The sequence below is a fragment of the Acomys minous genome (assembly GCF_964271855.1).
Source record: "Acomys minous genome assembly, chromosome: 5".
NCBI classification, from domain to species: domain Eukaryota; kingdom Metazoa; phylum Chordata; class Mammalia; order Rodentia; family Muridae; genus Acomys; species Acomys minous.
In genome coordinates, this window is record NC_140494.1 from 26,962,226 (window position 1) to 26,987,258 (window position 25,033).

Genomic DNA, 25,033 nt, shown 5'->3' on the forward strand with positions numbered 1-25,033 from the left:
TTAGAGCCAAAGTAGCAGGGAAAAAAAATGTTGGGTAAGAGTCTATCAAAGCAAGAGCCTGGCCCTATGTGATGGTACACTCACTCCTTTAATCCCAGCACTCAAAATAGAGGAGTATCTTTGAGTTCAAAGCCAGCCTGGTCTACAGAGTGGGTTCCAGGACAACCAGAGCTACATAGTGAAACCCTGTGCAAGAAAGCAAACAAAACTATATAAAACCATGAACCCAAATGAACCTTTTTACAAGTGACAGCTGACTAGCACAGAACTCACACTGAACTTAGTCGTTTCCTACGAGAATGAGAACAGCAGCAATTTACTCTCTTTGTCTGTTTATGGCATCCAGGCAAAGTGTGGTTACAGAACCACCAAGGCTGTGGGTCACACCCTGCCGTGTACACCCTGCCATGTACAGGAAAGGGTCTTCCTTTTCCACGTGGAATGCACACCTATCCGGGGTGTTAGGTTATCCCTATCCCAATTTCATCATGACATTGTGATCGGCTAGCTTATGTGCAGCTAGGATAGGGGCCTGCATGTAGTCCTGGGTAGCACACCATTGCTAATCACTAAAGTCTAATGAAACCGGTGAGGTGGGATTGATTGACAGCTTGTTATCCTCAACTTCACAGAAATCAGAGCCGGCTTGTGAGCAAAGCCATCATGCCTGTCAAGGGCAGAAGACAACAAAGGGCTGCAGAGGCGGAGGGGAGCCAGTGGGAGGGCTGACTGCTCAGCACACGCTTTATTCATTTTAAATGGTTTCTCCCAGCACAACTTACCTGCCCGGGACAGGCAGAAAAATGGGCTCAAGCTGCAGTGAATCTGTAGCCTATGAAGGAATTTGGCCAGCAGGATTCATTAACAGTGCTTCAGTGACAGCCCCGTTCCGGAAGCAAACGGCTACTCTTCTGTTGTAAGTATGCATTCGTAGACTCCCTGGTCAGGTGAGGACAGGTTCACAGACCCTTCCCTGGGCAGAAGATTCTAGATGGAGCTGAGACACCTCAATCCTTGGCAAGGATGTGAGCAAATGAAATTTAGCTTTCTATCCTTTTAGTGTTTCTTACTTTAAGCATTTTAAGGGTATACCTCACCAGTACATAGTTCACACACAATGCTGTACTCAGTGCATCCCTGGTAGCATATAACCCTCACCTCTGTCCATTTCCAGAAAATTCTCATCATCTCAAATAGGAACTCTCTAGTCATTAACCAATAGCCTCATGGTCTTACCATCCATTCAGATGCTGGTAAACTCTAAGGTTTCCTGTCTATAAAATTATTTATCCTATATCCCTCATACGCATGGAATCATGTACTTGCCATTTGTTATCTTATTGGTCATACTGTCTTCAAGGTTTATCTATGTCACAGCTTGTGTCTCTAATTCATTCCTTTATAGGGCTAAATAATATAGCACATTATTCATCCACCTATCTGTTGGTAGATGCAAGTCTCTCTTCCCATTTAGGTGGGTATTGTGACTGACGCTACCATTGTATTTATGTGTGTTACGTAAGTGCCGTGTCTGTTGTGAGCAAGTATCTGTTTAGAGGCGCCACCTGCAATTCCTTTGGGTATATACCGGCAGCAGAATTGCTAGATCATATGGAAATTCTATGTTTAACTCTGAGAAGCTGCCAAGCTCTTTTCCGAAGCAGCTGCACCCCTTTACAGTCCCACCAGCCCTGGAGGGTTCCAATCGCCCCACATTCCTGCCAGCACTGGTTGTGTTGTATTTTTGTCCTTTAAGCAGCCACCGGAATGGATGTGAAGAAGAACTAAGTAGGGTTTAATTTTCATTCCCTTACTTTTTCTAATTGAAACATTAAGAAAAAGGTTGCCTTTTCCTCTAACTCCTGGTAGCTCTCCTGGCACAAGGTGTGTGGTGAAGCCATTTCCTGACAAGCCTCAGGGCTGCACTGCAGGGATGTCAGCCTGTCACTGTCATGTTCAATGCCACACAAAGATGGATTGGGAATGTAGCAAGGCAAACACCTAATTGAGAGGGCGCCTTGCACCCTTTGCAGGACAGGATGAAGGGCTGCTTTCTTTTTTAAATATAGCAGCATCAGAGAGCTGTCTTAGTGCCAACAGGCAACTCTTCCATCAAGCCTGTGAAGATAGTGGAGGCAGACAGTCTCACGGCTGTCTGAACGGAGGGACAAAAGCTCCCACCCAACCCATGAGCCTTTTGAGGAAGAAGCTGATTGCTCCGAGCTGACAACAAGATTGGTAAATTGCACCGAGGGTGACTGAAAAGACATAGATTTGGAGGCATCAATCACCTGAGCCCTTCCTCTAATGGTTGGCCCATGGCAACAGACCTCCTTTATGCCTTGACATAAAAAGGCCACAGACCAGACAGCATTTCTCTGTAGAACAAGCTATAATAGAGCTGCTGCTGGCATCTCTCCTTGATGATGTTCTGGAAGGAGCAAGCCTCTAATTCTGGGACTGATACTGGCAGCTTTCAGGAGGGAAGGGTCATGGCCCGAGTCCTTTGGTACATCAGTGAAGGATGGTCAGACAGCAATATCTGTGTATGAGTGATCCTGAAGCTGGGAGCTTATCTGAAGCCATGGAGCTAGAAGGAAGAGGAGTGATAGAGGCAAAAGTTCCAGAAAGCTGCCTTGAGGCAGTGAAAGTGCCCACTGTCTGCCATGCTGCCCCAGGTTTCAAGCCCACCTTAGCCAGGGATCAGGAAGAACAACCCTTACAAAGACAATAGAGGTAGAATCTGACTTTGAGTCAAAGGAGGAGGGATGTCACCTTCAAAATCCCACCAGTAGGACTAGGTGTGGTGGTGTATACTTTTAATTCTAGCCATTTGGAGTCAGAGCCAGGCAGGTCTTTGTGAGTTTAATGCCAGCCTGGTCTACAAAGGAGGAGTTCCAGACCAGCCAGGATTACACAATGAGTCCCTGTCTCAAAATAAATAATACGATTAAATTAAGTAAAATTTTAAAAAGCCAAAAGTGTGTCACTAGTGGTCCTCTTCCACCAGCCAGATCCAACCTCCTAAATGTGCCTGAGCCTTCAAAACAGCACCTCAAGGTAAAGAGCATCCGTGGAAATATTAGCCCAAGAAGAGACAGTTCACAACCAAACCATCATGGTTGCTAAGGAATACCATCTCCAAGAGATGAATTATGAAGGGTCTAATGATTCTCACCATCTCACAGAGCTTCTTCTGGGTTACTGCTCACCAGCACAAACAGTGCTTCAGGGTCTGGTGGACAGCTTCAAGGATGGGAATTCTGAAGGTATAAGAATTTCTTTTCCTCCCACTCAGTAACCATTAGACCAAGCCACTGGGCCAGGCCACATTCAGTCTTGCCTTGATCTAGGGATAGGCTGCTCGGTTGAACTCCTCAAGCCTTCTGTCAAGAGTTTCATGGGGGTGTGCTTTCTCATTCTTGTTCCCTCTTTAGGGTTATTTGAAATGCTAACTAACCAATGAATAGTGCTATTAATGTCAGAGCTGACCTCACTTATTTTCATTACCTATTCTCAGAAGCCGTGGAAATTTTTTAAATTTTAGGGAAAAGGAGTAGACACGAAATCCAGTGGTCTTCACAGAAATATAAATGTATTAGAGCCATCAACCAGGCATGATACCTAGTCTCATCTCTAAAAAAAAAACTACTTCTGCCCAGCTGCCCTCTCTTCTTTTGTGTTATATGTCATGTGACCTACCTCTTCTGAGGCTTCCAGCTTTGAGTCAAACTCAGCCCCCATCCTCTTGCTGTCTCCTCCCCTCAAAGCTGCAAAGGCTGGATCCGGTGCCTGTATCCTTCCAGCCCATCCTTCCTACACATCCCTGCAGTTTTGGCAATCTTTTCCCATCTGGAGGCCCCTCTTCACTCTTCCTGATCATCTACTTCTTGCAGAGCCGAGCCTGTCTGAGGGAAATCTTGTTCTGAGCATCCTACTGCTCTGCAAATTAACAGAAGGCCTTCGCCCAAGCAGGCTCCCAGACCCCAAGTGTCCTAGAGTCCCTAACCCAAGGTCCCACAGCCCCTTCCTTCTTGGAGGACATCCCCACTTGTCATCACTCTGCAGTTATCCCCCAACTGGCTTGTCTTCAGGCCATCAGGCCCCACTGACAGCTGCTCTCTGCTACCCTCCTGGGCTCCCTCCAAGTGCCCAGCATGAGGTCCCAGCATGTTCTCCTCCAGCTGCCCAGCCATGGTGGCAGCAGCATCTTTTGCCCTTGGTGCCTACTGCTTTGCTGGCTCCTCAGTGCTCCTTGTTTATGGTACCAGGAGTTTTCCAAGACTTGCCTGCAGTTTGGGAAAGGAGAAGAACCTATTCTAGACCTATTCTAGATTTGCACCAACCAAATCCCCTGGAGAATGATGAGCCACTGCTTGCCAGAGGCTCCTCACGACTGCCCACCCTGGCTTCCCCAGAGAAAAGCAGATGTGACCTGAGGTTAATTAAAGGGCATCTATGTCACTGGGGAGTGATAAAGCATATTGGCCCCTCACGGGCTTGTACCATCACTAGATGACATCAAGAACAAAGAACAGCAACACAGCACAGGCAACTCTATTTTAGTATTTTCTGTCAGTAAGCAGGTAGCCATGGGGTGGGGTGGGATGTCTCCAGATGACAAACTGGTCTGAGCTACTTCGGTTGGTGTCACAGGGAAGATTTGATTGGATCGTGGAACTGGAGAAGGAGCAGGGCGTGGTGGCACACGCCTTTAATCCCAGCACTTGGGAGGCAGAGGCAGGCAGATCACTGAGTTTGGCTAGCCTGGTCTACAAAGTGAGTCCAGGACAGCCAAGGCTACACAGAAAGACCCTGTCTTGAAAAACAGAGAGAGAGAGAGAGAGAGGAGGGGGTGGGGGGAGAACAGAACTAGAGGAGTTGAAGAGACAAGCCAAATAAACTAAGGCACAGAGCTGGGTTGGAGCCCATGGTTCAAACACCCCAAGACCTTCCCCAGAAGACTGCGTATGTGGAGGATAGTGGCACCTGCAATGAGTGGGCACACATTTAGAAGCTATGGTCATGCAATCAACCCAGAGTTGCCTACAACTCCGCTGCAGTGAGGCATTCCTTTGTTTATAGAGGGAGTAAATGTGTGTCTAGGAGGTCAATGGGTATAGGAATTTCTTCACTTGATGGAATTTAAACTTAGCTACAGTGTTTAAATATTATCCTGTTGTGTTTAACTGTAATTGCGCTTTTACCTTTTTTTCTTGGAAATAAGTAATTATGAATAGATATTTATGTATCTCACACATAATAGAAATGATGGAAACCTTAGAAAGTACCATGGGAACGGATGGGGCTTTAGAACAAAACAGATTCATTAGCTGTCAAACCCAGTGCTACGTAGGATAAAATTAGAGTGGGTTCACAGGTGCTGCCAAGAAAAGCTCTCACTTATTCTAGTACCTTAGGATATAGATTCTTTTGCTTTAAAAAAAAAATGGCATGGGAGGCCTATGGTGACTCACAATTAATAAATGCCACAAATGGCAAAAGAATAAAATAAAATGTTTATCTGATCAAATGATGTAAAACTTAATTCCAACAACATATCAAAAGTGGTATACTTGACTTGGGACCAAATGGTACAAGTTTCCAGATAAGTACAGCTTTCCTGTCTCCAGCCACAAAAGGGAGAAATTGTCTCTCATCTTATTTGAGTGTTTTTGTGACTAGAGATGCTTCCATCATCTGTACAGATAAAGGAAACTGTTTTTCAAGTGAGAGCAGGAACTGAGAGTCAAGTCCCTGATCCGGTTTCTTTCTCCCACCTCCACCAACGCTGAGCAGCCGTTTCCCAACCGGATGTATCCCGGACACTCCTGACAGAGTGACTGTACACATGCGTTCAAGCAGCTCTGCTTCGTGTTTTAGTTAGCATGTGTGCACATGTGTGTTTGCAAGGTAGAGCAATGTAACATGTACCCTTCATTTAGTCTCTGATATTGACCTCTGGCTTCCATTTGTGTAAGTAATAGGCCCACGCACACACTTACAGTGTGTATACGCACATACACACTCTCAAGGAAAAAGGAAACACAAACACAGAACACTGATGGGTCATTTTAGGAGAAACAGCCTGGACCAGACCTGCTTCCCACCAGCCTCTGCCTCTGACTTAAACCTTTCCTCTCTCAAGGTTGGTGGGGTAGGTGTGAGTTACACAGAGGCAGCACTGCTCAGAGCAGGAAGCCATGTACTCCTGAGCTTGAGATGAATTGCAGGGGACAACCCAACGGACAGCACGGATCTATTTGTTTGTGGCTGTGCCCAGGATGCTCGCAGGCCCAGGATGAAGCTGTCCGTTTGGAATGCTCCTTATCCTTGAGTTCCCAGTGGTGAATTTTGCATGTAAGACCTATGCCCCCGGCCTTTGAGATGGCCCAGCCTATGTGAGAATCCAATTCCCTTGTTGAGGACAGTGCCCTGTTGCTTGTTCCTACTGATCAATTCTGTGACCTGTAGACTTTCTGTAACTCATACTCTGTGTGAAACAATGGTGGGGTCTTGAGAATGCTTGTATGACCCTGGTAGACAAACTGGCCCAGCCTGACATCACTTTTCTGAGTGGCTGTAGATTTTCATCTCTCTATTTTCAACTCACAAAGCAGATTCCTTAGTTTTTTTCAGCTCCCACTTGCCTGCTACCCGACTAAGGTTAGTGAGGCTGCAGCAACTATGTTTTGGATAGAATTTGATTGTGCCCCACCCCCACCCCAAGGCTTCATGTGTTAACATTCAATCCTCTCTATGAGGCTTTAAGAGTGTGAAAGCATCACCTGGCTGTGGTGTTTAGAGATGGGAACCTATGGAAATTGATTGGGATTAGATAAGGTCATTAGAATAGAGCCTTCAGGGTTGAGTCCTGCTGGCTTCATAAAAAAGACATACATACATACACAGGAAAACATCCCTTCTCTCTCACAAAATGCTTGGGACTCTGCCAGCAAGGATACTAGCACCAGATGTGAATATTCGAAGCTCTGGAATGGTGAGCTATGTGAACCTGTTCTCTCTATAAAGTTAGCACGTCTCAGGTATTTTATTACAGCAATAACAGCTGACCAACAGGAGCCTTGGGTAGGATCTTCCCATTAAGAGTAATGAAGCAGAGCAGAGTCAGGTTCCAGACTCTTCCTCACTCCTTGTATGTTTTGCAAGGGGCAAGTGACACCTGACAAGTCTGAAACAGAAGAGCTGAACACCCTCAGCCGGCATGGCATGTTCCCCTCGTTGAATCAACAAATTCTTGATGAGTTCTTGGGAGTTATGCAGCATTGCTGTTGTTGTTGGCTAGGAAAGCCTCTCCAGTTGGGAAGTAGTGTGGTTAGTATTAATTGCCAAGTGCACAGGCTCTAGACTCACCCAGGAGAAGGGTCTCTAGGCTTACCTGAGAGGGATGTTCTAGATTACGCTACGCCCTGAGAATGCCTGTGATGAGCTGCCTTCCTTATGCTCTCTGACTAGGAAGCATACCTCAGTTGGAGGCCGGGCAATTCCCAGATTATGTAAGCTACAGAAAGTGAGCCATGCACCCACAGGCATTCACTGTTCCTGCTTCTTGACACTGCATGCCATGTGACCAGCTCTCATAAGCTCATGCTCCTGTGACTGCTCTGCCACAGTAGACTGGAACTTGGAACCATAAGCAGAATAAGCCTTTCTCCCTGTTACCAGGGCACTTAACCCAGAAACAGGAAGAGACCCTAAGACAAGAAGGAAGCCCACTGATTTGTCTGTTTTTGTTTTTCTGAGACAGGGTCTCACTATGCAACTCTGGATGACCTGAGACTCACTACATAGACCAGGCTGGCCTTGAACTCAGAGATCTACCAGCCTCTGCCACCAGAGTGCTGAGCTTAAGGTATGTGCCACCATGCCTGACCCAGAGCCCAGTGCTTTTTTGTTTTTGTTTTTGTTTTGTTTTTAAAGCAAACTTAAGTGTGATTTTCCATTTTATTCTACTGATGGCTGGCAAAGTATTTCTAATGTAGGAACACAGTGTCAGAAAGCCTACCTGGCAACTTGACATCATTCTGTCAGATGCAACTTCCCGACTCCACTAATTCTGAATGTGGGAGAAGGAAATGAGGGTAGGGAGGACAGAGGGGTTATTCATCCCTCCCCATTGGGAACAGACCAATTTAACGTCTGGAACTTTTTCTAAGTGTTAGTAAATTCTTACTTAAAGTCAGTGAAGGTAGAGAATGATTCTAATGAAAATATTCAAAATTGTAAATAGAAAGGCTATGCTAGAGTCGGTCTCACTTCAAACTTGCAAAGAGATCGCTAGTATTCGAATAGAAAACCAGGCAGCCATTCTCACCACCAGAAGTTCAGGGAGCAGCAAGTTTTGGAAGGCCCAGGACACACTGGTGCTCTCGGTCTTCAGACTCACTCCTTCACCAGAGCAAGCTCAACAGTCAGCCAGCCTAGCATCGGGTTCGAAAAGCTAGTTCAGGAGACGGCAAGATAAAGGCCCGGATTCAATTCCAGCCTCATTCTCTTTTAAGCATAATAAAATTCAGAAGTACAATGACCCAAAGGCAGGACCTGGATGGAGTCCATTTGGTTTTCAGACATGGCATGGGAAGAAAGAAGATAAGCATGGAAAATGAACTTCTATCTCAAGGAAGGATGTACAAAAAACATGGCTGTCAGCCCCAGGGGCTCTGGATGTCCAATCTGCATGGGAAATCTGTCAAGCCTGGTTGACAGAGGGCTGACAGTTCCTTGACGCTTGTGGGCGGTGTCGATGATGGATACAGTGAGTTGAGGTATGTGAGGTGTTGAACACTGTACTGCGGTGAGGCTGGGATTCCAGGCCAGCTCCCATGTCCTTGATAAAGCTATCTGTACGTGGAGACAAAGGTCCTGGGCAGCCTTCCTCCATCCATGCTGGCTGTGGTCTCCATGGACCTGAGCTACGGTATGGTATTAGAGACTCCTGCTAGGAAGCAGAGCTCACGGGGAGCCTCGTCCTCCAGCATCCTTAAGAGTACCTCTTTCCTCTTCACCTGCTTGGGTTGTCCCATTTGGCAGCCACTTTCAGAATGGCTGCTGTGCATCCATCTGCCGAATCCCAGCAGAACATCAGGGGTGAGAGATGTGCCATGTGGATGCTTCTGCCATTTCCTGGCCGCCCCCCCCCCTTTTTTCTTTTTATTAATGACTGCCCATGGACAGACATCCTGGAAGACCTTTTAGGAAATCTCTTCTGAAACACATGAGAGCATCTAGAGTTCTCTGGGTAGTTGCTGCATAGAACAGCCAAGAGCCATTGTTATTCTCGTAGCCAGTGTTGCCTGATTTATTCAAAGTGGGGAGAACTCACTGCAGATGAGTTAACCACTTGGAATAGAATAACAGATGCCAGGCGTCTAGTGAGCAGTGAGGCTCTTCTGTATTTTGAGGTTTTTAAAGGGCACAGACGTACACACACACACACACACACACACACACACACACAAACACACACACACACATTCAAAAATACGTACACACCCTCACACTCATACCCATATAGAACTTTGCAGTATATAGGTTATCTATAGCACATACAGACACAAATTATTCTAAAACATTAAAAAGTTCCAGACATTAAATTGGTCTGTTCCCAATGGGGAGGAAGGAATAACCCCTCTGCCCTCTCTACCCCTATTTCACCTAAAATGAGAGTATATGTTGCCATTTCTTTCTTAGTTTAACTGAGAGTTATTTAGCTATGTGTTCCCATCTTTAGTTTAGGAATAAATATTTTTTTCAAGCTGAGGAGCACAGCAGAGTGGTAAATGGTATAGTATTCTGTATAATCTTTTGTGTCAAAAGTTAACAATACCCCTGGTGCCCTGGAATCTCTAAAGGTCTCAAACACATTTCTCCTGACTGCAGAGTGCTTGGGGACCTCTTAGAACAGAGTAGTTTGAGAATTGGCCGACAGCTGCCTGGGCATGAGTGGGCTGGAGAAGCAATCAGGAGAAGGGATGCGCGAACCTCCTGCATTTTCTTCTCATCTCCCCCCAAGTGAGTTCCCACATCCAGGGAAGGTCTGAACTCACACTGGAAAGAAAGTGAGCACTATCAGAGAGGGGAACCCGCAGCAGCGGGAGTAAGAGTTTGAGGCCAGCCTGGCCTACATAATAAGTGTGTCCCCCCAAACAAACAAACAAACAAACAAAAGTATTGAAATTCAACGTGGTAAATCTAAACCTTTGTTACTGGGGAGATGGATGCGTGAGTAACAGCAAGAGGACCTGGGTTCAAGTTCTCATGCACCCTCATAAAAGGTGGGCATGACCATGTGTGCCTAAAACACCAACACTGGGAGGCCGAAGAAACACCTGGATCCTGGGGGGGTCCTGGCCAGCCAGCACAGCCAAAGCAGAAAGCCTCAGCCTCCGCGAGAAACCCTCCCTCAAACATTAAGGGGGAGAATACTAGGGAAAGACATCTAACATACTTCCCTGCCCCCCAACATATATTCAAAACAACCGCAGCAGCCCTCCCCCCCCCCCATGAGGGTCAGCGAGATAAATGCGAGCCTTTGTGACAATAGCTGTCCCCACAAGGTGGGAGGGTGGACTATTACCAGCTCAAGGCTGGCTTCCGCTTTAATGAACATGCTATTGATAAAACTGGTGGAGGGCAAAGGAGGAAACTGAAGCCAGACCCCATGCCAAGATTAGAAATGCCAGCCTGGTGCAAGTGCCACCTTGGAAGACACAGAGCACGGGGCCTGGATGCATGGGGCTTGGCCCAGCCAAACTCATCAATCTTTTTTTTTTTTTTTTTTTTAAGGTCCATTGACTTGTTCAGACCACGCCTGTGCAGGCTTCTCCTTACCCTCCATTCAAACTCTAGAGGAGTAACAATGCAATGAGTTAAAGGCGGTGGCGGTGGCGGTAGCAGTGGCAGTGGCGGGGAAGTTGGTGAGGAGCTCAGCAGTATGATTTCCGACAGTTGTCTGGCATAATTAAAAAAATTGTTAAACAGAGCTAAGGGTGGGGGGACTTCAAAAATAGATGTGCTTCCAAATGACACTCTAGTAGCATACTGGAGTTTCTGCTTTCCTTTCTCTTTAAAGGAAACTACTGTCAAAAGCTGGGCAGAGACTCGGTTAAAGATAGGTGGCAGCAACACATTGGTGCTGACGTCAGAGTTGCTCTGAGGGGCTGGAGGAGGCAAGAGGGCGGCAAGACATGAAGACATGATCACCTGCTTGAATTACCTCATGATAGCTATGATGATATTTTTAACTCTATTCAAGTCATTAAAAGTCGATGTACATTGGAGCTGAAATCAAAGCAAGCCTGCTCTGCCACTCACAGGAATCCCCAGAAGGCGAAAGAAGAGTAGAGGGAGAAAGGATAGACTGGATGGGGGAATCAGCCGTTCTTCAGTCCAAGGAGCAGTACTGAGGTGAGTGGGTGTGGGTGCCAAGGCAGGCAGTCATATGCTTCTGTGCACCCAGAGCCTGTGGCGAAGCTCACGACTCTAAGAGTCAAATCCTCTCACTCAGCAGCCCCTAACCCATGCTGAGAGGAGCTGGCAGGCCACTGTTGTACATGCAAGGTAAGTGAACAGTGGCCAGAGCCTCACCTTCAGTGGAAGGCCTGGAGTTCTGTGTCAGGCAGGGCACACGAGTGGCTTAGAATCTTCCAGAACAAGTATTCATCTGCCTGTGGGCGGTGCTCATAGCCACACTGGAGCCAGCCCAATGGGTCTTGGCATCTAAAGATTTACTAATCCAGGCTTTGACTGTCTCTGAACAACCCCTGATGTCTGTGACACAGCATTGCTGAGACCTAACACAGAGTTGTGAGAAAGCAAAGCTTGGGGAATGTTTAGTTAATAATTAACTCTGGCTCCATGTCACCACTTTCTTGCTCAGTAGCTCTTGTGAGATAAGAAATGGGATGGCCTGTGCTGGGTAACATGTCCACGCTACCATTTGTCCATCAGAGATGCCTGTGTTGGAGCCTTGGTGCCCACTGTGGTAGTGTTGAAAAGTCGGGGGATTTTTAGCGGATGAAGCCTATCAGGAGATGCCTGCTTCATGGCCACCTTTGCATTGGAAGAGTGCTTGTCTCAGAACGAGTAAGGACCAATGGAGATGGGTTGGAGTCTACCAGTCGGTTATGATGGAACAGTGTGACCTTCTTCCTTGCTTCTTGCCTGCCTGGTGCTGTCTCCCACTAAGATGCTATCTACCCCTTTATCATGTAGCTGGAGGTCCTCATCAAAAGCCTGAGTGGACCACCCAACCTTGGACCTTTAGCCTTCCAAACCATGAACTAAATAAACCTCTTTTCTGGTAAAAAAAAAAAAAAAATACTCAGAATTCTGCTACAGCAATACAAAATGGGTTGAGTCCCCAAAGAAAACTTATGCTAATTTTGCAAGTGAAAAGAATGCAAAATGTTCTCAGCCAGGGGTTTTGCCGGAAAATAGATATTTTACGTAATTTTAAAAATAATGTACTAAGTATAACTTGTTTATTATCATTATGAGGGGGGCACATGTGCCATGGTGCACATGTGTAAATCCAAGGACAACCTTGTCAAGTTAGATCTCTCCTTCTACCTCTAAGTGGGTTTCTGGGATTAAACTCAGGTTCTTGGGCTCGCATGGGAAGTGCCCTTCCCTGAGGAGCCATTTCTCTGGCCCCTTAACTAACACTTGTGGAGTCTGAGAGGAGTTGGGGGAGGGGCAAACAAGCCAGCAAACAAACAAAGCCTCGGAGAGACTAGTGTGAAGGATGCTACAGTTGAAATTGCAAAGGGATAGTGCGGACTGCTTTTGGATTTTGAGTCCATGGACCTGTTTGCTCACTTAGAGACCTGACACCTATGCTCAGTGTAGACATTGACATCACACAACAAAAAGAATATACCTTTGGTTTTTTGTGTGTCGGAGGAGGGGGCTTTGCCTACGTGGCTAGACAGAAGCCCACTATTCTGCTCATCCCACTTGCAAGTTTATGTCCCCGACATACCTGGATTGACTGTAACCTTGTGCTGAAAGCACACATTCTATCTTCTACCTTCTTGTACCTCGTGTGTCCCGGGATCTAAAATTTTTCCTTGATGCGTTTTTTGTTCTTGCGTGACGGTATCTGTGGCGGCTGGCTTTAATTTTCAGCTTGCTACAGCCTAGAACTATCTGGGAACAGAGTCTAAATAAAGGATTGCTTACACTGTGTAAGCAATGGCCATGCCTGTGGTGGGTTGTCTAAATTAACTAAATGGACATGGAAAGACTCCGCCCACTGTGGACAGCATCATTCCCTAGGCAAAGGGTCCTGAATTCTATAATAACAAAGCACTCACACTGAACACAAAAGAGCAAGAAAGTGTGTATGTGTTTGTTTCTCTCTGCTGTTGACTATGGAGCTGATGTGACTGGCTGCTTGAAGTTCTGACTTTGGACCCCCCCCCCACCCCACCCCCATCAATGAACTGTGACCTGAGCTTGTAAGATGAAATAACTTTCTTTCTCCCCAAGTGGTTTTTGTTTTGTTTTGTTTTGTTTTGTTTGTTTTTGTTTTTGTTTTGTCAGTGCATTTTTATCACAATAACAGAAATGAGAGACTAGAACAGCATCCCAGGCTGGACTAGCTTCTCCCAGCCACAGCCTGAGTCTTGATCCTCTCTGGCTCATGAAGGCCTGGGCCATGAACGGTGCTCAGAACATCCTTAGAAGCACCCAAGTGAGCAGCTAAGTTCTGCAGGGAGTGACCTTGCAGCACCCCGGAACCCCAGCCTTGGCCTGGATGAGAATGTGTTCTTGAAGCAGGATAGTAAAAAAACAACCAAATTAGAAAGACATTGTTACAGTCATAGGGGAGGGGAGTAGGGGGAAAGCGGGAGAGGGAGAGTAATGGGAGGATGCAAGTGATGGGGATAACAAATTAGATGTAATATGAATAAATTACATATATATATAAAGACATTGTTGACCCAGTTCACCCTACAGCCCCTTTGCACAGCCTTTGCCTAGCTCGTTCTATTTGCTTTATTTTTCCAGATTAATAATTATTTTTCTACTTTATCTGGAAGAAGAAAGCACACATCTCTTAAATTTATATTAACTGACCACAGTTCAGAAAAACCAGACAAGACAAACCCATGATTCACCTTTTCTCTCTCCATCAGTCAAAGGCACGGTTTCAGTACTCCACAGGTGCCAGGGGAGCCGCTGTGGGGGTGCCGCTGTGGGGGTGCCGCTGTGGGGGTGCCCTGTCAGATCTGCTGGGATCTGGACCCCTGGTGTACCACCGGCCCTGACTCTGGACCTCAGCTTCCTCATCTGCCAGGTGTAAAAGGCTTCCACTCGCAGAGTTAGGACAGGGCTGGGTGCCGATGATTAACTCCATTGTCGGGTGCCGATGGGAGTCTCGGCTCTTATTCTCAAGCTGGTATTAACAACAGTCAAGGACGCATTAATGTCTTATTCATGGCACCTCGGCACGACTTTCAAATGACATTCAGCTGGGACAACGTCCCTCTATCTATTCTCTTTTGCTATTCTGAGCTCAGAACTGAGGACGAATTTTCTTTAGAAAAATGAAAAAAAAAAAATCTCTTACACTCCCTCCATAGACCTGACCTGCTGAGACTGAGGGCTAAGTGGACGAAAGTTTGGGTGGGTCATGGAATTTCTCAGGCCATTAAGGCTGCTGGCATGTGTGTGACTTGCAGCTATTTGGAGATACCGTGGGAAGGTGAGTCAGGCAAGCGCTCTGATTTTTCAGTGAGCAACTGTAGAATTTTAATTAGCTTTGAGTCCATTCTCTGCTGGAAATAGCAGAACTCTGAGCATTTCTTCAATAGCAGTACAGTAATTATAACAGTTCTGCAAGGAATAATTTACAGGATGTATTTTTGTAAGCTTAGCGGAACAAGAAAGGCCACATCCACTTCTGTACTTGGTTCATGCCTAGACTTGCTGTCAAATGGATGCCTAACAGGATTGGTGCCAGTAGCAAGGGTCACTTGGCTCATGCACTCTGCAATATGCTAAAACAGGACTGTCCGACCAGACTTTCCACAAACATTAAAATGTGCAGCTTATGCAGCCTAACAGTGGCTACTAGCCACATGTGGCCAACCAGAGCTTGAAATGGGGCTAATTGCAACCAGTGCCTGAATCCTTAACTGCCTTCAGGTTTAATGAACTGAGATTTACAGAGCCACATGTGCCTAGTGGCTACTTCCCAGGACACATGTCATTGAGATGCCAAGTTGAACCCCACTCCAGCCACCTTACAGTCTGGAGAACCAACCAGAACTGAAAGGAACCCACATGTTTGCCCTGCTGAAGAAGCTCCCCAAACCCTTTGGTCCTGGTGTCACAGAAGCCAACTAGTTAGTCTCCTTCATTTTTTTTTTTTTTTTAAATCTGACAGCCGATTGGAAACTTCCATTTAGAAACATTTGAAAACAGACCAGTACTCGAAAAGGGGGGAGGGGAGGGAAGAGTCTAGAATTTCTGGACATAAGAACAGGGCCCTCATATTTCAAAAAGTTTGGTGTTGCGGGCCACCAACAGAATGTGGAGTTTAGGAGTGGGTGTTCCAACAGAGGATGTGGAGACAACGGCCGAGTCTAATTCAGACCCATCCAAGCAGCAGACACATGAGTCGGGGTTTGAGTCACCTGGGAGCACATAGCTGCTGGTCCCATCTTCATAAGAAGAAACCTCATGATGTCCCGTTGCTCTTGAGGATGGAACCTCACATACCTATCATTGTCTTTGGCCCTGCCTGCGGTAGCTTGATCTACTATCCATGCCTCAGTTTACCTGACTGTTCTCCAGCTCTGCTGCTTATCGTGCTGTTTCCTGGAGCTCTCACCATCCATCTCCTGTGCAATTTCTGTCCTACATGATTTTTCCATCTACCACCTACTGCCTACCCTAGCCCTCTTCTCTGGCTGGCTCCTAGACACCCTCAGATCCCAGGTACTTGGGAAGCCTCGGGCACCCACATATTAAGACCTCATCCTGTCGTTAGTCCTGCTCCTATCTGAATTACAGATCCTCCAGCCTCTGCTTAATATACATCTTCATTGTGAGTTTTTCTCATCTGTAAAGTCCCAACAAGCGGGGTTGGGTCTGACCTAATTCATTCATCTTTCTATCCCCTGTGCCGGAGTAGTGCCCAATAAAGCTAGGTGAAAGAATGAATGAATTCTATTTCCTAACACGTCCACATCTTTTCCAAACCTCTTCTTTCTCTGAGATGACTCACATTCTCTTAAAGCATCCTTCCAAAGCTCCTGCTGTCCAATGGAGGACTGTCACGAAAGCCTCAGCTTGAAATTCCACCCACACCCCACTTCTCCATTTACCACTCAGCCTCAGAATCATGCCGTCTCCCTTAGCATTAAACCCAGGGAGCTCATGTTGGCAGGCTGCTGTGCGTCTGTGGTCCTGTCCTTGGCAATGTTGCTGTCTTCCTGTTTTCGCTGCCTCCCGTGGTCCTGTCCTTGGCAATGTTGCCACCTTCGTGTTTTCGTGCCTCCTTCACTTGAACTTCCTGGGAACCCTTGGCCTCCTCATGTTCTTTATCTTTGGCCCACCCATAGACTTCTTCTGAGCTCTTTTTTTTTTTTTTAGTTTTCTTTGTTAAAGAAAGTTTTTGAAAATGGGAGTGTAATCTAAGCTCTTCTCCCACTCTCCCCAGGCACCATCCATCTGAAACACAAACCACTATCACAAAGGAGGATCACAGCTGAACACCACCAAACCCATACTCTCTCCTTCATCCCAGTTCTCCCCCAAAGAAATCGTGATGAACACTCTCACTGATCTTATTTTTCTCCTCCCATTCCAACCAACTGGCAATGCCATCAACTTCTTTTTCTTTAGTATGTGTTTTTTCACCAATTCTATGATTTTTCTCTTTTGAATAGACCTTGGTCCTTACCTAATTCTTAATATAAATCACTATTCTCCCACTTATTTTCTGTTTCTGCGTTTTGAAGTAGGCTACTACTCTGTAGCCCAGGCTAGCTTCTACTCATAGTGATCCTTCTGCCTCAACTTCCCAAGTCCTGGGATTATAGGCCTGAGCCACCAAACTCAGTTTCACAGTTTTCTTTAGTGTCTCTTAATCACTTACTATGTGCTGGGCATTGTTCTGGAGAAATGGCTCAAGAAAGATAGGGAAAGTCTCATCCCAGCAGAGGCTACTCTGTGTGTGTGTGTGTGTGTGTGTGTGTGTGTGTGTGTGCCAGTATGTATATACTATACTTATCTATGTATGTATTATATACATGCACATATATAATAGGTATATGTATGTATAATGACTTTAATATACATTGTAATAAGTTGTTTAAATGTTATACAGAGTTTTTAAAAACTGACTTTATCCTACCATAATATTCATGATGGAAAATGTTAACTTTGTTAAGTGCAGAATCCTGCCATGCCACATTAAAAATTCTTATTTTTTACTTTATTTTTTAAAGGCATAATTACTACTCATTTACTACGGAGACAGCTATGAGGTGTCTACTGAGGACAAGATACTGGTATGCATATGAGGTTGCAGGGAAGGGAGGGAACCCTTTCCTGATCCTGTTTTATATGTCTGTCTCCGTCTCTCTCTCTCATATACACCCTTTTTCTGTTGTTACCGTAATAACCCGCTGACAGTGAGTATTTAGAGAATCAACTCATCAACTCAGTTCAACAAGCCTTCTCTGCTACTTGGCTACATACAGAACAGCTGGCAAGCCAGGATATGCAGCAGCATCCTGGGACCTGCCTCCAATCCCAAGGAGCTTGCTGTACAATAAAGGAGTCACCACCACTCCGAGTGAGGCTAGCCTGTGGCAACACTAAGGTATCTAGGAACTGGGAATACGAAGGAAGACAGCAGCTCCAGTCCTGACTGGATCTCTCACAAAGGGAGACATGAGGAGCGAGGGATCCCCAGGAAGGAGAGAAGACCCCCCAGAGCTTGGGGTGCAGAGCTCCTGGGACTGAGAAGGCTGTCGACAGGAAGGTGCACAACCTTGGAGCCTCTCTGTCACACTGTGGATGCTGGCTCAGTCAGCCACAGGCTTTTGGACAGAACAACGGCTTAATTAGAAGGAAGCTCCATGTCTATACTTGGGAGAGAGAAAAGCAGGCTGATAACTGTTGGAGAATGGCAGTTGGCTTCTGTGCTGGGAGGCTCACCCAGAATAATGACAGCTCACACGGGTTGGATGTGCTGAGAGCTCTGCGTGCGTTAGCTCATGAGGTTGTCACAGAGCTCCTGTTGTGGGGAGCTTTGAGTCTCGGGTGGGGGTGGGGGGCAGTTGACGCTTAGAGAGGTGAAATTACGTGCTAAGGGGCATGAGGGAGGGTCCCTAGGTTCATGTCTTCCTATGCTCATGTCTTCTATGGCACCTTGTATCGGTGAACCCCAGTGCAGTAACTTCTTAGGAGGAAACACACAGAGAGAGGCGGCTTTGATATCCCCATTAAGGCTGGTATAGAAAATGGTAAAGAAAATACAAAAGTAGAATCTCCTATGGTCACTGTCCCTGCCGCTGTGACTTTAACCCCGTCCCCAAAGACCTGTCTCTGCCATTCATGGTCCATAGTCTCATCTTTGGTTGATACATGTTGAAACAGTATAATTTAATATTGATTTAAAACTATAAGAAATTAGTAATACGAGGCTATTATACATAGTGCATTGAGGCCTAACAGCAGTGCAGTATTTGATATCTGCCTGTCATCTGCAGGAGGCAGGTTAGCAATGACAGTAGCAGGTGTGTATGTAAACATCAAAGGCGATTTCACTGTGTCTGTGTCAAGAATCAGCCTAGTGCCCGACATTAGTGAAACTGGCTCTAATCCAGCCTTAGCCTGATGCTGCTGCCCCTTTTAAGTGTTTATTTCCCAGAGGCAGGATCTAGAAAGAATAACCACTCCCTCAGGACAATGTGGCCTCTGCTACTGAGCCCCCAAACCATGTTCCTGTCCCACTATAGCGTCATAAGCTACAGAAGGTATCACTTTAAAGAGACACAGGTGACAGGGAGAGGCACATGCTCCCCCTGGAATGTTGAAATCACCAAGCCCACGTAGTCAGAGGGCAACCTGGACGAACAGCAATTGTTTGTCTACTAGATTTCCCCATTATTGCCCCCCTAGTTGGGCATGCTTAGAAGGGGCCCAGCTCATATGCAGCGAGAGCACAGCTGCACACACAGCGCTGATGCCCTCCTGTCTGAGCACCTGCCTCTCTGTGCTTCCCTTCTGTGGCTACTGACTGTCGCTATGGCAGTCCTGACACTGTCAAGACTCAAGGATATGGTTAAGGTCCTGTGTGTCCTTCCCGGTAGTACTGTCCATAGCTTCTACGAATGTTTATTAGGCAAGTGGACATATTAATTAACAACCAAATGAAATCAGAAAACACATCAGCTTGCTCCATGAATAAATACAATTTTATGTTTTATATTTCAGATAAAATTAGGTTTAATTTAAATTTTAAACACTTTGAAAAGAGAATGATGTTTATTATACCTATTCAATGAACTGATCTCACTAGATTGCACCCTTTCTTAAGCATTTTGGGACTTTTCAGCCTTTTAAGCTTAACTATCATACTTTACGTGCTGTGTATGCTGTATGTTTTGATGTATTTTTCAAAAGTTCTTAATCTTCCTAGATATAAAATGGATATATCTCAGCAAGAAGAAAGTTAAGCTGGAGAAAGTAAGGGAGAAAGAAAGTGTGGGAGAGGAAGGGAGGCCTGGGTGGAGGGGAAGCCCCATTACCTCAGAGTGAACAAAACCTTCATATTTGTTTTTGAATAGTTTGGTGTTCAACTCCCGGAAAGTTATTTAGCAATCCATTTCATGAGCGTGCACCCCTATCCTTTATTACCACTCTTCTGCCTGGGACAACTTAGTCAGTAGACTGTTCCCAGAATATGCCAAGAGCTCTGTCCTAAGGGTGTCAAGGTACCAGGGGTGGCCATATCCTGGCTGTCAGAAGCCATTTCTTTATTCTGGCTCACAGTGGAAAGGTGTAGGCATCCTATGTCCTCTGACTGGTATACCTTTGCTAGAGGAGCACAAACACTGTGTCAGAGGGAAGCCTAGGCAGAGAGCAGTGCAACAGTTGCCAGGTAGAAGCTTCTGAGGGGAAGATAGCCTACAACCGCAGCTCTTCACATGAGGCTACTTTCAGTGTCCACTATCAGACAAAGATGGCTACCAGCCTCCCTCCATCCCTGCCCTGGTCTTGTCTCTTCACATCCCATGCTCTCTGTAAGTTACAGAGTTGCACCTGAGCTGATCTTTTGGTCTGAACATTGAGGTCTCTTGTCTTCTCAAACACACCCCAGCCTTCCCTTTCCCCTGCTCCTAGCTCCCCTTTCACTGAATAGGACCATCGCACCCCCACCCCCACCCCCATCCAGCTCTCCACAGCAGAAAGCTGGAGTCACCTTTGATAGACACTCTCACAAGAGACTCCTAAACTTGGAATTTTCCTTCCCTGTCTCCCTCTTCTCTTTGTCCTCCCACTATGCTTTGCTGCTGCCTGAGGCCTGCCTGGCTCTCCTTACCTCCACTCATCTCTCTGTCACAGACCTGTGCCCTTGTATCAGAGCAGTGGGTGGAGGGGAGGCCGTGGGAGGACCCAGCATCCAGGGAGGGCAGATGGGGACTGTGGGGTTGGCCAGCTGAAGCTCTCCCTCCAGGAGCTGCTCGCACTGTGGGCCTGCTTTCAGCTTGGGTGGTCCCTGGTCCAGGACTTGGCAATAACCATCCTGTTCCTCTCAATTACTCTGTGCATATGTACCAAGTGCTGTAGTGAGGACGGAGTTACAAAGACAGCCACAAGAACGTCCTTGTCTGTATAAAGCTTATGCCATCCCAGGAACAGACAGATTACATTTCTTTTATTTGAACAAAGATGTTCAAGAAAAAAAAAATGAAGTCAAAGAAAGGAAATAAAGGCCAGTGGGACAAAAGGCCAAGGCACAGGCCAAGATGCTCGCTGTCACTAGGAAAATGCAATTCAAAGCCACAGTGAGATGGCACTCCACCCCCACCAGGGAGGCAGGATTAGAAAAAAAAAAAAAAAAGAAACAGAAAGTGTTTACAACAGGGATGTGGAGGAATAGAGTCCTCCCACAGCAGTGGCAGGGATGTGAAGACAGCTTGGCCAGTTCTCAAAAAGATAAACATAGAACTACCATATGATCCTGCATTCCCACCCCTACATGTGTGTCCAAAAGAACTGAAATCACGTGTTCGTGTGAAATCTCGCACACCAGTGTTTACCAGGGAAGGGCAGAGACAGCCAAGATGACAACACACTGGTGAATGGTTAAACAAAGTGTACCTGTACCATGAACTACCACCGGCCAGCCACATAGCACAGCAGAAAATAGCACATGCTGCCTTGTGAATGAGGCTTAAAAATACACCAAGCTGGCTGGGGTGTCACTCAGCGGTAGGCTGCTTGCCTGGCGTATATGAGGCCCCTGATTCTGTCCCAGCACTACAGAAATAAAGAACAAAGGGAAACCAGTCAAGACACAAAGGCCATATAGTTAGGGATCTCACCACACCTGAGAAGGCTCAAGGAAATAGACATCTTGGTGGCTTCTAGCACTGGAGATGAGACAGCAACTGGCCAGTGGGCATGAAGTTTCCTTAGGAGGTGATGGGCCGCCAGATAGATGCAATCATGAAGGGACTAAACACCACTAAATTGCCCTCTTGGCAAAAATGACACTTTATAAGCATTTTCCCCACAGTGTTTAAGGAAGCTAATGAGAGAGGCCACAGGGTGTTCTTGATAGAGGAATGTCAGGATGCTTTACTGGATGAGGCTTGGATAGAGCCCTGAAGCAGGAGGGTATGGTGCTGGCAGAAAGCTAGGGGCGGCTTCAGAGAGGAAGCAGGCTCCCAGCACACAGACAGCTCTCTGTTTCCTCACAGTGTTGTCCCCTGTGCCCAGCCCCTCTTCTCTATAGGTCGTCACTTTCCTTTTAGCCCACCCACAAAAGGGCATCAGCTGCTGCACTGTCCCCCAACATCCCGGGTGCATTAGCTGGTCCTTATCAACAGAAGGAGCTCTGCTTGCCCTTAGGGTGACCCCTGACCCACTAGTCTCAGTCCCGGGACTACTTTATCTTGGGCAACTTATGAAGGGCAAACTGAGTGCCGGGTTCAGGCTGAGGCTCAGAGGCCTGGGTCTTCTGTTCATCCTCATCTGCACAGGGCCTGGGAAGGGCCTGTAAAATGAACACTACTGAGGCCAGCATTGAGGATTACAGGGTGCTTAGCTTCTACCTGAGGCGTGGTGAGTCCTCAGGGACGCTGCCAACATGGTCACTTGAACCTCACCTACGTTCCGTGGCTCAAAGCTTAGTGGCTCATTTTTGCACTCCCTGGCATTGGCTGGCAGTTGCTTAATGGCTATAGGTGGAAGTCAAGTGCATGACAAGCACCAAGGGTGCTTCTGATTTTCTCAGAAACTGCCTTCTCCACCTGTGATGACATTCCAGCACGGAGCACAGAATGTGCTTATTTGACTGACAACCGATTGATGGGTTGAACTGAGTCTAGCAGCTAATAGGAATGAAATTTTCTTTGAGTGAGAGGCAGGGGGAGGTGAGAGAAAGAGACGGAGAGACAGGGAGAGAGAGAGAGAGAGAGAGAGAGAGAGAGAGAGAGAGAGAGAGAGAGAGAGAGAGAATGAGCCAATGAATACCTTATTCAGTCAATGAGATATGGTGACAGATTTCATAGGCAGAGAGGTTTGCAGGAGAAGGAAGAGGGTGGTGGTGAGTTTCAGAAGAAAGGGTCCATCTGGCCGATGAATCATCCTTTTCTCTCAGAAGAGCGTAGTTGTTGGCATTCAGAGAAAATGGTAACACAAGTTACAATAGACTTCAGACAGATCTTTCATCTATCACTGGAAAAGGGTGTAAGTTCAGAAATGACACAAATAGAACACACAAGAACAGATCTCACATTTTAAAATGGAGTAAGATAGACGCAGCAGTGCCCAATTGCTTGAAGAGAAACAGCGAGGGAGAGAGAACTGGTGTCACCATATTCAGTGACTGTCTAAGAGCCACATCAAAGGGCTGGTCATGTGACCAGTCCCAGGGCAGAGGATTAGCCGGACTCCAAGGAAGCTGCACCCTGCCTGTGTGGGACCTAGACACCCAGTCCTGTCTCCACAGAGAACACCATGCAGTTTTCTCCCCGCAAGATTCCTGTGTTTATTCCTTGATCAGAGAAATAGAAACAAGCCCTTCCATCAGGAGAACGCTAGAGAGCTGGGGCTTGTTCCAAACTGCTTCCTTAGCCAGCTTCTCAACAAAACAAGGAAAGAAATGGGGGGGGGGGGGTGCAGGGGGAACCAGGAGGAGGACGCTTACCTGAGCTCTCGGATCCTCTGTGAGTCTGTAGGTTCCTCAGAAGCCACAGGAAGCCTCTGCTGAGAGTTTTCTAAATCCCAAATCTGTCTCTGATAGAAGGAAGCTCTATGTGCGAGCTCAGAATAGAGGCTGTTATTTTACCCACGAGGCCTCTAGTCAGCGGGAGGAGGGCTGGGGATGAGGCTCCTTGGCACACAGGTGCCATCCACCTCCAGAGAACAGAGCTCTCCTATCAGGTGTGAGGCTAGGCGGGCGATCCGAAGAACCCTCGAGGGAGCCAACTTTTCCTAAATGAGGGGTTCAAATAGCCTTAAAAATAAAAAATTTAAAAAAAAAAAAAGAGGAGGTAGCACATTGAATGGTTTGCCTTGCCAAATAGTCTAAGAAGAATTCCAGGGCTGAACTGGGCTGCCTGGCTGTGCAGTCCTGAACTCAGAGCTGGGAAAGTCAAATCTGTTGACAGCCTTTCTGCTCAGATAAGGGAGCTTTAGAAATAGATGGCAAAGGAGCAGGGCCAAGCCACACATTTGCTGTACAAACAGAGGCTGTGACCTGGGGATCCACAGGAAGGCAAAGGGCGATGAAATAGCTACCGTGGGCTATTTTACTAGAAAAGGTTGACCCTGCAGATGTGCATGAGTGGTTGAGGGGTGTGTGTATGTGTGTGTGTGTGTGTGTGTGTGTGTGTGTGTGTGTGTGTGTTCTCACCTTCTGAACAACTCATGGAGCAGAGACAGCTTCATCTTGGGTCAGTCAGAGCCCCTCTGCCTTGGGGGTTTTGGCAAATGCAAACACTGCCTTTGAACTTGGAGGAGGAGAATTTACTGCACACAGAATCAACAGCAAGAAACGAGCCTACTGAAGTGACCAAGGCGCCTCTCCAGGCAGCCCGCCCCAGATGCCGAAAGGGTTTAATTCCACTTTTGGAGAAACCTAGTGGTGCTCCCATTAAGCAGGGCCATAACTCAGTTTTATAGAGTCTTTCATTTCAAAGGAGTTGGAGATGCTTTTGTACCAAAATGTAAATTATCACGGGCACGGTTACCACAGGGATGAACGCTGTCTCCTGCTTAAGTGCAGCTGCCTGGGTCCCAGCCAGTCAGTCCAGAGCAGGGGTGAGACAGCAGGATGGGCAGCTGGGTTGCACCCTGTAAGGTGCCTGTACTTCGAAGCATGTTATTCCCCTCCACAGAATTGAAAAGGGCTTCTCCAGCCTATCACTCACCTTCTTCCTCAGTCACTCTCTGACATCACCTGGCGGCCCCTTTCCGGACCTACCCTGAGGTACAAACTCAGATTGTGCCCTCAGAAAGGAGCTGACAACCTAAAAGATAAATGGAGAGTCTCAGATTTGGTCCATTGGAGCAAGGCTTCGTTGGTGTTTGCTTGGACCAAATGACACCAGAGCCTGATTTTGCCTGTGAAATTTTGTTGGTCGGCAGCCACACGTTTCCTTAAGAAGATAGCCAGGACCTGTCCAAACCCACAGAGGCCTGAGTCTCTGACGTAGAACTTGGTTAGCCTTAGAATAGAACCTATGCACAGTCTCCCACATCCTGTCAGCCATGTCTGCATGGCTTGCAGGACCTCACACAGGGCGTATGCAGTGTG

The 25,033-nt window shown here is 46.8% G+C and overlaps 1 protein-coding gene across 1 annotated transcript in view; it reads right to left on the reverse strand.

The window, feature by feature from the left end:
* The window catches only part of JCAD (junctional cadherin 5 associated), a 74,333-nt gene extending 50,792 nt beyond the window's left edge, over nt 1–23,541 (reverse strand). The window contains exon 1 of the mRNA XM_084783679.1: nt 23,423–23,541. The gene's annotated coding sequence lies outside the window, so the exon portion shown is untranslated. The remainder of the gene's footprint in view (nt 1–23,422) is intronic.
* Between the last annotated feature and the right edge of the window lie 1,492 nt (nt 23,542–25,033).